Source organism: Myxine glutinosa, chromosome 5 (assembly GCF_964187855.1).
Source record: "Myxine glutinosa chromosome 5, kmMyxGlut1.1, whole genome shotgun sequence".
Taxonomy (NCBI): Eukaryota; Metazoa; Chordata; class Myxini; order Myxiniformes; family Myxinidae; genus Myxine; species Myxine glutinosa.
Window position 1 is genome coordinate 153,759,783 of NC_136265.1, and position 12,091 is coordinate 153,771,873.

Below are 12,091 nucleotides of genomic sequence, written 5' to 3' on the forward strand. Positions count from 1 at the left end.
TGTGTGTGTGTGTGTGTGTGTGTGTGTGTGTGTGTGTGTGTGTGTGTGTGTGTGTGTATATATATATATATATATATATATATATATATATATATATATATATATATATATATATATATTGTTGCGGATATGAGGACTGTATATTTTTTTGATTGGGTGAATTATTATTATTGTTTATTCTGCGCCCCCTGCCTCCGGAGCTGTGTAAAGGTAAAAGGGCATCCCATAATTAGTCCACAAGCATACACGTCAGCCAATAATAGAATATCCCTGTTCGATAGTTATATCTTATTCTGTGTTTTAGGGTAAGGCTGTGTCTCCCATTAATTGAAGTACTCCATTGCACCAGTGAAAGAGATAGATTCCCTTCATTCCCATTCCCAAAACCTCCATTCCCCCTTTTCGTCGTTTGGCAATTACCTCCCCTCCAATAACCGCCATTGACCACGAGGCAGGGTCGGAGAAGAAAGGCGTGTCTCCACCTCGTCATAGAGGGGAGGAGTGAGCCAGCCCCACTCGACCAACCATGAGCCAGGGGTTTGGCTAGAGAGGGCGGAGGAAGAGCGATCGGGGAGGTTCGCAAAGGTGGAGGGGCGGGGCCTATATAACCCACAGCGCGACGCTCCCCAAGGAGTCGAGCTTTGAAGAAGAAAGAGAGGCGCTGAGAGGAGGGAATGAGCAGGCGTGACCGCAGCTAAAATCCGCAGCGCGACACTCCCAAAAGAGAAGCTGAGACAAGCTTTGAGAGAGGAGCTTTGACCGGCAGACAAAAGGGAGCCCAAGCCGTTGAGAAGAGAGAGGGTCCAAGAAGCAGAGCTGAGTTGTGTGGTTTTGGTCGTCAGTGGTTGCGTTGTGGTGGTCAGTGGTTGCGTTGGTTGCGTTGAGTTGTAGGTGGTGAGGAGTGAGTGGACCAAGAGAACATAGAGAACATCCAAGGAGAGGACATCCCAGAAAGCACAAAGCCTGTTGTAATCCTGGAAAAGCAGCGGCGGCCACAGCAGCAACAACACCCAACAGCCGCTTGGGGCCTGGACGGCGGTTTTGAGCAGGGCCGCGAAGGAACGGCGGCTGCTAAACGCGCCGATCGTGCTGCACAATACAACTCCAAGCCATCCTCTCCTTCCAGCCAACTCCTGTCATCATTCCCCGTGTGAGTCTGTCTTTTGTTTGTTCTGTCCCTGGGTTAATTAAGACTGTAGGTAAGCTAGTATTTGCACTGTGTCACCTGCGTCTTATGTGTTGTAAATAAACGTGACTGCTTTCTTTTTGCTTGTGTAAATAATAAATCCCATTACTCTTCTGTACGTCTTCTCGTGTTATTCCTTTTCCTCTTTGCATTCGGTCGTTTTAGAGTTTTCCAGATTGGGCAGCTGCGGTGCGATACGGCCAAAGTTTGGGGTGAATCGGGGGAACTGTTAGGTCGCGGTAATACACCACCGCTCGGTCAATATAACATCTTGTCCGCGATCCATAACAATTGGTGTCGAGGAGTGAGATTCGAGGCCCGAACCAAATTTTGTTAAAAAAAAAAACATCTAGGAAAAAATTTGGTCAAAATTATAAAGTACCGAAATTTGATTTTGTTTTAAAGAAAAACCCGAATTTTGAAAACGCGCCATGGCTGGTCAAGGCGATCGAATGCCGGTGGGTGAGCTAGAGGAGGGGTTAGGAGTAACCCAGGATCAAATGGAGGGGAGCAATGAGGAGGCGGTTGAGGGAGTATCAGACGCACAAAATGGCGGCCTCACGCACATGGTTATTGTGGCGCCAAATTTAGCCGCGCCCGCGACCGTAGCAGCGCCACTGGTGGATTGGAATCTCTTTATGATCCAAATGAAGGCCCTTATGGACAAGAATAGTGAGCGATTGGGGGGCCAAATGGGGGTAATGAGGGACGAAGCGAGGGCTCAGAGTGAGCAATTGGGGGCAATGAGGGACGAAGCAAGGAGTACCGGTGAGGGGTTAGACAAGAAATTTGGGAAGTTAGACAATAATTTTGAGGGGTTAGACAACGGGATAAAAGAGGTGAAAAATGGGTTAATGGGGTTAGAAAATAGGATGGAGGACAAATTGCGGGAAATAGGGGAACAATCTGCCAGGGAAATCAAACGAATGGGGAACCAGATAGAGGAGGTGCAAATCGGGTTAGAAAGTAAACTGGATGCTCAGAGGGATGAATTGGGACAGATGAGGGTGGCATCTACAAAAGAGATGGAGGAGATGAAAGAGGGGATACGACGAGGTGTAGGTGAGGAGGTTTCGGGGCTACGCGAGGAGGTAAAGCGAGGTGAGAAGCGTATGGAGAAAGAGGTGAGGAATAATACGGCTAGGTTACAGGGGGGAATAGAGGGTCTGACGAAGGGAGTAGAACAGCTGACAGTCGGACAAAGGGAACTAGCGGACCAAGTGGAAAAGAACACTGCAATCATCGGGGGTTTAAAAGCGACACAAAAGGACATTAAAAACGAATTAATAGCAACACAAAAGGAATGTCAGATGGTACATGAGGGGTTGACGAAGAAGTTGGAGGAGGTGACAGAAGTAATGGAGACGAAGGACCGAGAGGTGAGGACGCACATAGAAACGGTTAAGGTGGCGTTAGAGGAAGAGATAGAGGGGGCGCACCGGGAGATGAAGGAGGTGAAGCAAAAATTAGAGGAAGTGGAAGAAGAGGTGAGTGAAATTAAGAAGAGACGGACAGAAACTAAGAGAGAAATAAAGGAGGAGGTAATGGAATTGGTACAAGGTCGGTGCTCAACTCATAATGTGATGCTCACTAACCAAATAAAGAGTTTGCAGGTGGCAAAGGAGGTGCGGAGACGAGGTGCCAAGGTGAGTGGCGAAATATTCGGCAATGTATATGATGTGAGGAAAGCTTCAGTCGGCTTGGGGATTGGTTTGGATCCGGGTGTTCGTGAAAGGCCGTTGGTGAAGTGTGCGACAGGTCTGGTGTGCGAAGAAAGAGGTGTGCGAGAATGTCCGACCATGGGGTGTGTGAGGAAAAAGTGCGCGCCGACCAGTGAGTGTGCTGTCGAGAGTGAGTCGGTCGTAGCGCGTGTGCGAGGGAGCACATGGAAGCGTGGTGTGGTAAGTGTTACGGAGGAAGTAACGAAAAAGTGTGCGCAAGAGGATGCGCGAGAAAGGTGTGTAACGGACGGGTGCATGGGGAAAGCGCATGCTGTCAAGAGTAAGGGAGAATGCACGCCTGTGGTGAGTGTTACAGAGGATGTAACGGGAGAGTGTGCGCAAGAGTGTGCGTGAGAAAGGTGTGTAACGGACAGGTGCATGGGGAAAGAGTGCGCTGTCGAGAGTAAGGGTGAGTGCGCGACTGAGAGTGGAGGTGAAAGTAGTGAGAGTGACACGGAGCGTGAGTTGGTTGTGACAGGTGAGCGAGGATGTACACCTGGAATGGAAGGATGCACACCTGGAATGGTAGAGCGTGTGTGGGAATGCACACTTGAGTTGGTCGTGAGGCACGTGGTTGGGTGTGCGAGTGAAAGCACACCTGTGATTGTCACAGAGGAGGTGACCGAGGAAGGGGCGCGAAGAGGTGTGTTGGTGAGGTGTGCGAACAACGAATGTGTGCCAAAGTGTTCGGTGGTCAGGTGTGTGACCAAGTCTGTGAGCGGAATGAGTGTACCGAGGTGTGTAAGGAAAGGTACGAGGAGCATGGGAACAGCTGGAGGTATGAGCAAGAAAGGGGTAGCGTATGCGTGTAAGCATCCAGGTGAGGCATCGACGGTAACCGGGTTAGCGGTTAGAGCGACTTATAGCCGAATCGGGCCCTCGCTGCGTGCCGGGCTTCGCGTGCCGCGAGAACCAGCGGGGATCCGAGCCACGGCGGGTTCGAAAGGACCGCCGTACGCGATCCACGCTGGGCCTCGCTTGGAACGGCCGCGTCCGTGCTCAACTAGGCGGAGCGGGCAGCTCGATAGGAAGGGTCGTCATGGCGACCACTTTTTGTTGAGACGTGCCGGCAGGTCGAGATCGGGACATTGGATGGCTCCACGCCGAGGTGGTGCGTGGGATCTCGGCCCGGGTAAGCCCCCGTCCCTGCCCCGAATGCGGGACGTATCCAGCCGCTGGCACAAAACAACCCGCATTCATTGCTCGGCTGTACGAAGCCGAGCTTTAGAAGGAAATTGGCGCACCGAGAGGATCTAATAAGTAGACGGGTGATGAGGTTAGTGTTTTGGACCCAAAATTAGCAGTAAATGGCAAATTTTTGATTTGTTGGATTTGGACGAGCGAAATTGATAGGACCTCCCCGATGTGGTGGGATGGCAAATCCACCATCCCTCACAGGTGGGGGCAAATGCGCTATAGATTATGGGGTGTATGGCAGTGAAAACTAGCCCGGGTGGGTTAGGATATTGTGTGTAGGGATCTAGCGAAGATGACATTAGGTAACGTTAAGGTTAGTTAGTGACAAGGATACCTGTAGAGGGGATGCAGGTAGATTAGAGTGGATGATAATGACGAGGGAGCGCAATAGTTTAAAGGGACGACTGGGAAGCGCAAGTTTCAGAGGGGAGTAGTTAGATGAGATGATGCTGTGTGAGAACTGGACAGGTGTGTGGAGCAGTGTATGAGTAGTGAGTGTTGTGGATCAGCGCGAATGCGCTTGGGGGAGAGAAGGGTGCAGGTGGCACCAGGTGTGAGTGCACATGTGTGCACCAACAGGTGAATGGAATAAATGGTTGTGTGGAAGACATGGAGTGTGGAATAAGGGGAGTATTGGAATGGATGGTCGTGGAGTGAGTATGGTGGAAACGATGGAGTGGAGTGGGTGGTGCGAAGGTGTGAATGGGGGAAGAGTGGACCCCCATCACGAATACCCGGGGCGGGTAGTGTAAGTGTTAGGTAGAGGGTATAGGTAAATTGTGGTTGGATATTGGCATCTGTGGTGCGGGTGACAGAATGGTATTTGGATGGGTGCATTAGTGTTGTGGAAATGGCTGGGCGTGTAGCCTGTTAGTGTGTGTAGTTGGTTTGGGCACTCCACCACTGTGAGGATGTCGGCCAGGTGAGGCCGCAGGTGGGCTCTGGGAGCCGGTAGTTGTGGATGGGGCCCGAGGATCCGGAGGACGGACCCGGGTAGCCCAGTGCCAGAGGGCACCAAGGGGTGACAGAGCCAGGAGGGGCCTTCCCAAATTAGATAGGTTAGGTAAGGAGCAGGTAAGCTCGGGTGGCAACTACAGTGGTGGAGGTGTGCAGGTGGGTAGACCTGCTGGGAGAGCTACACGTCGCAGCCCAGAAATTGTGCAAGGGCACCGGGAGATGAATCGGGGGAGTGAGACCCCAAATTGAGAAGCACCACAGTTTGGTCAATGGGAATTGGTTTTTAGAACCCATAGAGTAAGTTGGCCAATGGATTGGCAGGGAAAGACCCCGGGTAGTGTAAAGTGTGTTAATGTCATTTAGAGGATAGTTAGGATTGAAGTCTCCTCGCACCATCTACATGCACTCACCTGAGATGACGTACCTCCACACCATGCCATGTTTTGTTATTTTATTGTGCAGATGGTTGGAATGTGAGACGCATCATGACGTGGGTGTGACATTGTGCTTTGTTGTTCCATCTCTTCCTCCTTATGAGGATTGATGACGAATTGGGTGATGGCAAATTTTGGATAGAGGGATTGTGGTGACGAATTTGGTATAGAGGAAATATGGGGAGACGTGACAGTAGCGACGGATTGGTAATGTGTAGATTTTGTAAATATGGGGTAAGGGCAAGGGTAGTGTAGGTGACAGGGGGGGTGACGTACGGTAGGGACGAGCTTTCTCATTTCGCTCCCCGTACGCATTTCGCCTTGCATTGCCTTATTGATGTGTACCCTTGTGACCTTACCCCTCGCTCATTTGTCTCTTTTGTCTCCCACATGACCTGTGCGCCATTGGGCGCCGAGGGGAGCGTGCGTGAGTCGGCCATTGTGCGCCCGGAACTCTCAGAACCAGCTGTCTGCATCGATGCACCACATTATGGACCACATGTCTGTGGCCGAGCACCACTTATGGACCCCATGGGTTGGGGCATGGCCCCTCTGCTGGAACCGGCCATGAGGGCCCGAAATCTTGCTGGCGGACCTTGGCCACAGGGCACCGATGCCCCACAGGTGAACCACACTAGTCGGCCCTGTGGGCCATAAATAAATAAAAATGGACACGTTGGGTGCATTTCATTTTATGCTCAAATAGGCCGCCAGTAAGAAAATGAAAGGAAATGACAACATCTGGAAGAAAGTAATAGCCAGCAGAGGGAGCCGAAGAGCAAGAGACACCTGCAGGGTTTGGGTTTGTTGGTTTTATTTTATTGATGAACTATGGTGACTGCACCGATTGGTGCTTGGGTGTGTATTGGTGCGTTTTTGGGTGCTTTCATGGTGCATTGATGCAGAGCAGACTGTCTCCCCCCCAGAAAGAACAATCACAGGTCCTGGGTTAGTCTTGTAAATAAAAATAGCGTCATTGTAAATAATACTCCCCACCGTCAGTGTGTAGTTTGAAGACCATTCCGCAATTTGGTTAACTGTGGGCGTAAGTCTGTTAGGCAGGGTGCAATGGAGCAGCGGGACACATTTATTTATGTTTTAAAACTGTCGCACTCAGGGTCAGGTTAAAAGTAGAGGGAACTACACCTACGTGTCACACTAAATAAAAAGTTGTAGGCCCGGGACGTGCCTAAGAGGAGGAGGGTGCAGTGTTGCGGATATGAGGACTGTATATTTTTTTGATTGGGTGAATTATTATTATTGTTTATTCTGCGCCCCCTGCCTCCGGAGCTGTGTAAAGGTAAAAGGGCATCCCATAATTAGTCCACAAGCATACACGTCAGCCAATAATAGAATACCCCTGTTCGATAGTTATATCTTATTCTGTGTTTTAGGGTAAGGCTGTGTCTCCCATTAATTGAAGTACTCCATTGCACCAGTGAAAGAGATAGATTCCCTTCATTCCCATTCCCAAAACCTCCATTCCCCCTTTTCGTCGTTTGGCAATTACCTCCCCTCCAATAACCGCCATTGACCACGAGGCAGGGTCGGAGAAGAAAGGCGTGTCTCCACCTCGTCATAGAGGGGAGGAGTGAGCCAGCCCCACTCGACCAACCATGAGCCAGGGGTTTGGCTAGAGAGGGCGGAGGAAGAGCGATCGGGGAGGTTCGCAAAGGTGGAGGGGCGGGGCCTATATAACCCACAGCGCGACGCTCCCCAAGGAGTCGAGCTTTGAAGAAGAAAGAGAGGCGCTGAGAGGAGGGAATGAGCAGGCGTGACCGCAGCTAAAATCCGCAGCGCGACGCTCCCAAAAGAGAAGCTGAGACAAGCTTTGAGAGAGGAGCTTTGACCGGCAGACAAAAGGGAGCCCAAGCCGTTGAGAAGAGAGAGGGTCCAAGAAGCAGAGCTGAGTTGTGTGGTTTTGGTCGTCAGTGGTTGCGTTGTGGTGGTCAGTGGTTGCGTTGGTTGCGTTGAGTTGTCGGTGGTGAGGAGTGAGTGGACCAAGAGAACATAGAGAACATCCAAGGAGAGGACATCCCAGAAAGCACAAAGCCTGTTGTAATCCTGGAAAAGCAGCGGCGGCCACAGCAGCAACAACACCCAACAGCCGCTTGGGGCCTGGATGGCGGTTTTGAGCAGGGCCGCGAAGGAACGGCGGCTGCTAAACGCGCCGATCGTGCTGCACAATACAACTCCAAGCCATCCTCTCCTTCCAGCCAACTCCTGTCATCATTCCCCGTGTGAGTCTGTCTTTTGTTTGTTCTGTCCCTGGGTTAATTAAGACTGTAGGTAAGCTAGTATTTGCACTGTGTCACCTGCGTCTTATGTGTTGTAAATAAACGTGACTGCTTTCTTTTTGCTTGTGTAAATAATAAATCCCATTACTCTTCTGTACGTCTTCTCGTCTTATTCCTTTTCCTCTTTGCATTCGGTCGTTTTAGAGTTTTCCAGATTGGGCAGCTGCGGTGCGATACGGCCAAAGTTTGGGGTGAATCGGGGGAACTGTTAGGTCGCGGTAATACACCACCGCTCGGTCAATATAACATCTGGTCCGCGATCCGTAATAATATATATGTGTGTGTGCATAGGTGTGTATGTGTGTGCATGTGTGTGCATGTGTGTTGATGTACATTTGTCTGTACGTGTGTGTATGCGTGTATGTGTGTGTATATATGTGTGTGTGTTTTTGTGCATGTGTATATATGTGTGTGTCTGTATCTGTATGTGTGTGTGTGTGTGTGTGTGTATATGTGTGTGTGTTTGTGTGTGTGTATGTGTGTGTGTGTGTATGTGTGTGTGTGTGTATGTATGTGTGTGTGTGGGTGTACATGTGTGTATGTGTAGATATATGTATGTGTGTATGTGCATATGTGTATGTGTGTGCATGTGTGTCGGTGTACATGTGTGTGTACACGTGTGTATGTGTGTGTATATATGTGTGTGTCTGTATGTGTATATATGTGTGTCTGTATGTGTATATATATATGTGTGTGCATGTGTGTGGGTGTACATGTGTGTGTACGTGTGTGTGTGTGCGTGTATGTATGTATATGTGTGTATGTGTATGCATGTGTGTGTGTGTCTGTGTGTGTGTGTATGTATGTGTATATGTGTGTGTGTGCATGTGTGTGTATCCATATGTGTATGTGTATGTGTGTGTATGTGTATATGCATGTGTCGGTGTACATGTGTGTGTACGTGTGCGTGCATGTGTGTGTGTGTGTGGATGTGTATTTGCGTGTGTGTGTATATATGTGTATATGTGTGTATATGTGTAGTGTGTCGGTGTATGTGTGTGTGTGTGTGTGTGTGTGTGTGTGTATGTGTTTGTGTGGGTGTGTGTGGGTGTGTGAATAAGAGAGAGACCGAATTGTGAGATACAGAAATGAAAAAACGAGGTGTGTGTGTGTGTGTGTGTGTGTGTGTGTGTTATTGTGAAACAGGTGCAGCATCTAACTCAATATGTCGAAATGTCACACACGTCCATGCCCGTGGGATTCCCACGGGTGACCCCACTAGTTTGTTATATTATATCACCTTTATCGATCAATATTATTGAAATGAAGATCAAATAGCTGTATGTTGAAATATGTTGAAAAAGTCAAAACTTTACATGAGGTGTACTTACTTTTTCACGTGACTATGTATGTATGTATGTATGTATGTATCGCATAAGTGATAGGTCAGAAGCGTACTGACCCTATGATATGACACTGACGTCATGCGCAAAAATTATACCATCAGCGTCATGTCATAGGGTCAGTGCGCTTCTTTGGCTCAATTTAATATTCCTGACTGCAAACCTCCTTACTGCTGCTGAGCAGGGCCGAGAAAAAGTACTCGTGTGGCAGGTGACACTTGTTGCTAACAGGTTGTACAGCAATTGCTGGGGTGACTCAATCTGTGCCTTGCCTCCTCGTCAAGTTCGGGGGTTCAATCTGTGTATATATACATATACACAGTATACACACAAATATAAATATATATATATAATTTTATATTTTTTCACATTTTGTTATGTTGCAGCCTTATGCTGAAATCGCTTAAATTCCGTTTTCCCCTCATCAATCTACATTCAATACCCCATAATCACAAAGACAAAACAGGCTTTTAGAAAGTTTTGCAAATTTATTAAAAAGAAAAAACTGAAATATCACATTGACAGAAGTATTCAGACCCTTTGCTATGACACTTCAAATTTAGCTCGGGTGCCTCCCATTTCTCTTGATCATCTTTGAGATGTTTCTACACCTTGAATGGAGTCCACCTGTGGTAAATTCAATTGATTGGACATGATTTGGAAAGGCACACACCTGTCTATATAAGGTCTCACAGCTGACAATGCATATCAAAGCAAAAACCAAGCCATGAGGTAGAAGGAACTGCCTGCAGAGCTCGGAGACAGGATTGTGTCGAGCCACAGATCTGGGGAAGCCTACAAAAAAAAATTCTGCTGCATTGAAGGTTCCCAAGAGCACAGTGGCCTCAATAATTCTTAAATGGAAGAAGTTTGGAACAACCAGGACTCTTCCTAGAGCTGGCCACCCAGCCAAACTGAGCAATCGGGGGAGAAGGGCCTTGGTAAGAGAGGTGACCAAGAACCCGATGGTCACTCTGGCTGAGCTCCAGAGATCCTGTGTGGAGATGGGAGAAACTTCCAGAAGGACAACCATCACTGCAACACTCCACCGATCTGGGCTTTATGGCAGCGTGGCCAGACGGAAGCCTTTCCTCAGTGAATGACACATGAAAGCCCGCTTGGAGTTTGCAAAAAAGCACCTAAAGGACTCTCAGACTGTGAGAAACAAGATTATGTGGTCTGATGAAACTGAGATTGAACTGTTTGGCCTCAATTATAAGCGTCATGTCTGAAGGAAACCAGGCACCGCTCATCACCTGCCCAATACCATCCCAACGGTGAAGCATGGTGGTGGCAGCATCATACTGTGGGGGTGTTTTTCAGCAGCAGGGACTGGAGGACTGGTCAGGGTTGAGGGAACAATGAACGGAGCAAAGTACAGAGATATCCTTTATGAAAACCTGAAACAGAGCACTCAGGACCTCAGACTGGGCCGAAGGTTCACCTTCCAACAGGAAAATGACCCTAAGCACCAAGCCAAGACAACACAGGAGTGGCTTAGGGACAACTCTGTGAAGGTCCTTGAGTGGCCCAGCCAGAGCCCTGACTTGAACCCAATCGAACATCTCTGGAGAGACCTGAAAATGGCTGTCCACCAACGGTCCCCATCCAACCTGACAGAGCTTGAGAGGATCTGCAGAGAAGAATGGCAGAAAACCCACAACTTCAGGTGTTAAAGCTTGTCGCATCATACCCTAGAAGACTCGAGGTTGTAATCACTGCCAAAGGTGCTTCAACTAAGTACCGAGTTAAGGGTCTGAATACTTATGTCAATGTGATATTTCAGTTTTTTATTTTAAATAAATTTGCAAAACTTTCTATAATCCTGTTTTCCCTCTGTCATTATGGGGTATTGAGTGTAGATTGATGAGAAAAAAATGAATTTAAACGATTTCAGCACAAGGCTGCAACATAACAAAATGGGAAAAAAGTGAAGGGGTCTGAATACTTTCTGAATGCAATGTATATATATATATATATATATATATATATATATATATATATATATATATATATATATATATACACACACACACACACACACATATATACACACACACACACGCGGCTAAAATTATTGGCACCCTTGCACTTTTTTTCGAATAACTCACAATTTCCTCCAAACCTAAGTTGATATTGTACTTGGTCTCCACAATTCTTTGTTTCACTATTAATATTACAGAACCTTTGTTTTTGATTCAGAACTTAATATATCCTTTTAAATCAGAAAATATAAAGAAATGGCATTGACAAAATTATTGACACCCGAGACTTAATCTTTGGTAGCACGGCCTCTGGACAAAATAACTACAGTCAAGCGCTTCCTATAGCCATGAATGAGCTTCTTACACCTCTCTACTGGCAGTTTGGCCGACTATTCTTGTGAAAACTGCTCCAGTTCTCCCAGATTTGAAGGGTGCCTTCCCCCAACTGCTGTTTTCGTATCTCCCCACAAGTGTTCAATGGGAGTTACATCTGGACTCATTGCTGGCCACTTCAGAACAGTCCAGCGTTTTGTCTTCAACCATTCTTGGGTGCTTTTTGAAGTGTGTGTTGGGATCATTGTCCTGCTGCAAGACCCATAGCTTTCGACGGAGACCCAGCTTAATGACACTGGGTTGAACATTGTGCTTCTAAATGCCTTGGTAATCTACTGATTTCATGATGCCATGCACACATTGAAGGCACCCAGTGCCAGATGCAGCACAGCACCCCATAACATCACTGAACCTCCTCCATGTTTGACTGTAGGGAAGGTGTTCTTTTCTCTGAAGACTTCATTTTGTTTTCTGTAAACAGAGAGATGATGTGCTTTTCCAATAAGCTATAATTTGGTCTCATCTGTCCACAAGACATTCTCCCAGAAGGATTTTGGCTTGTTGTTTTGGAAAATTCCAATAGGCTTTCTTATGTCTCTCTTTCAGCAGTGGGGTCCTCCTGGGTCTCCTTCCATGGA

The 12,091-nt window shown here is 47.8% G+C and overlaps 1 protein-coding gene across 12 annotated transcripts in view; it reads right to left on the reverse strand.

The window, feature by feature from the left end:
* Window positions 1-12,091, reverse strand: part of LOC137416859 (phosphofurin acidic cluster sorting protein 2) — a 984,123-nt gene that overhangs the window by 90,647 nt on the left and 881,385 nt on the right. The window lies entirely within an intron of this gene.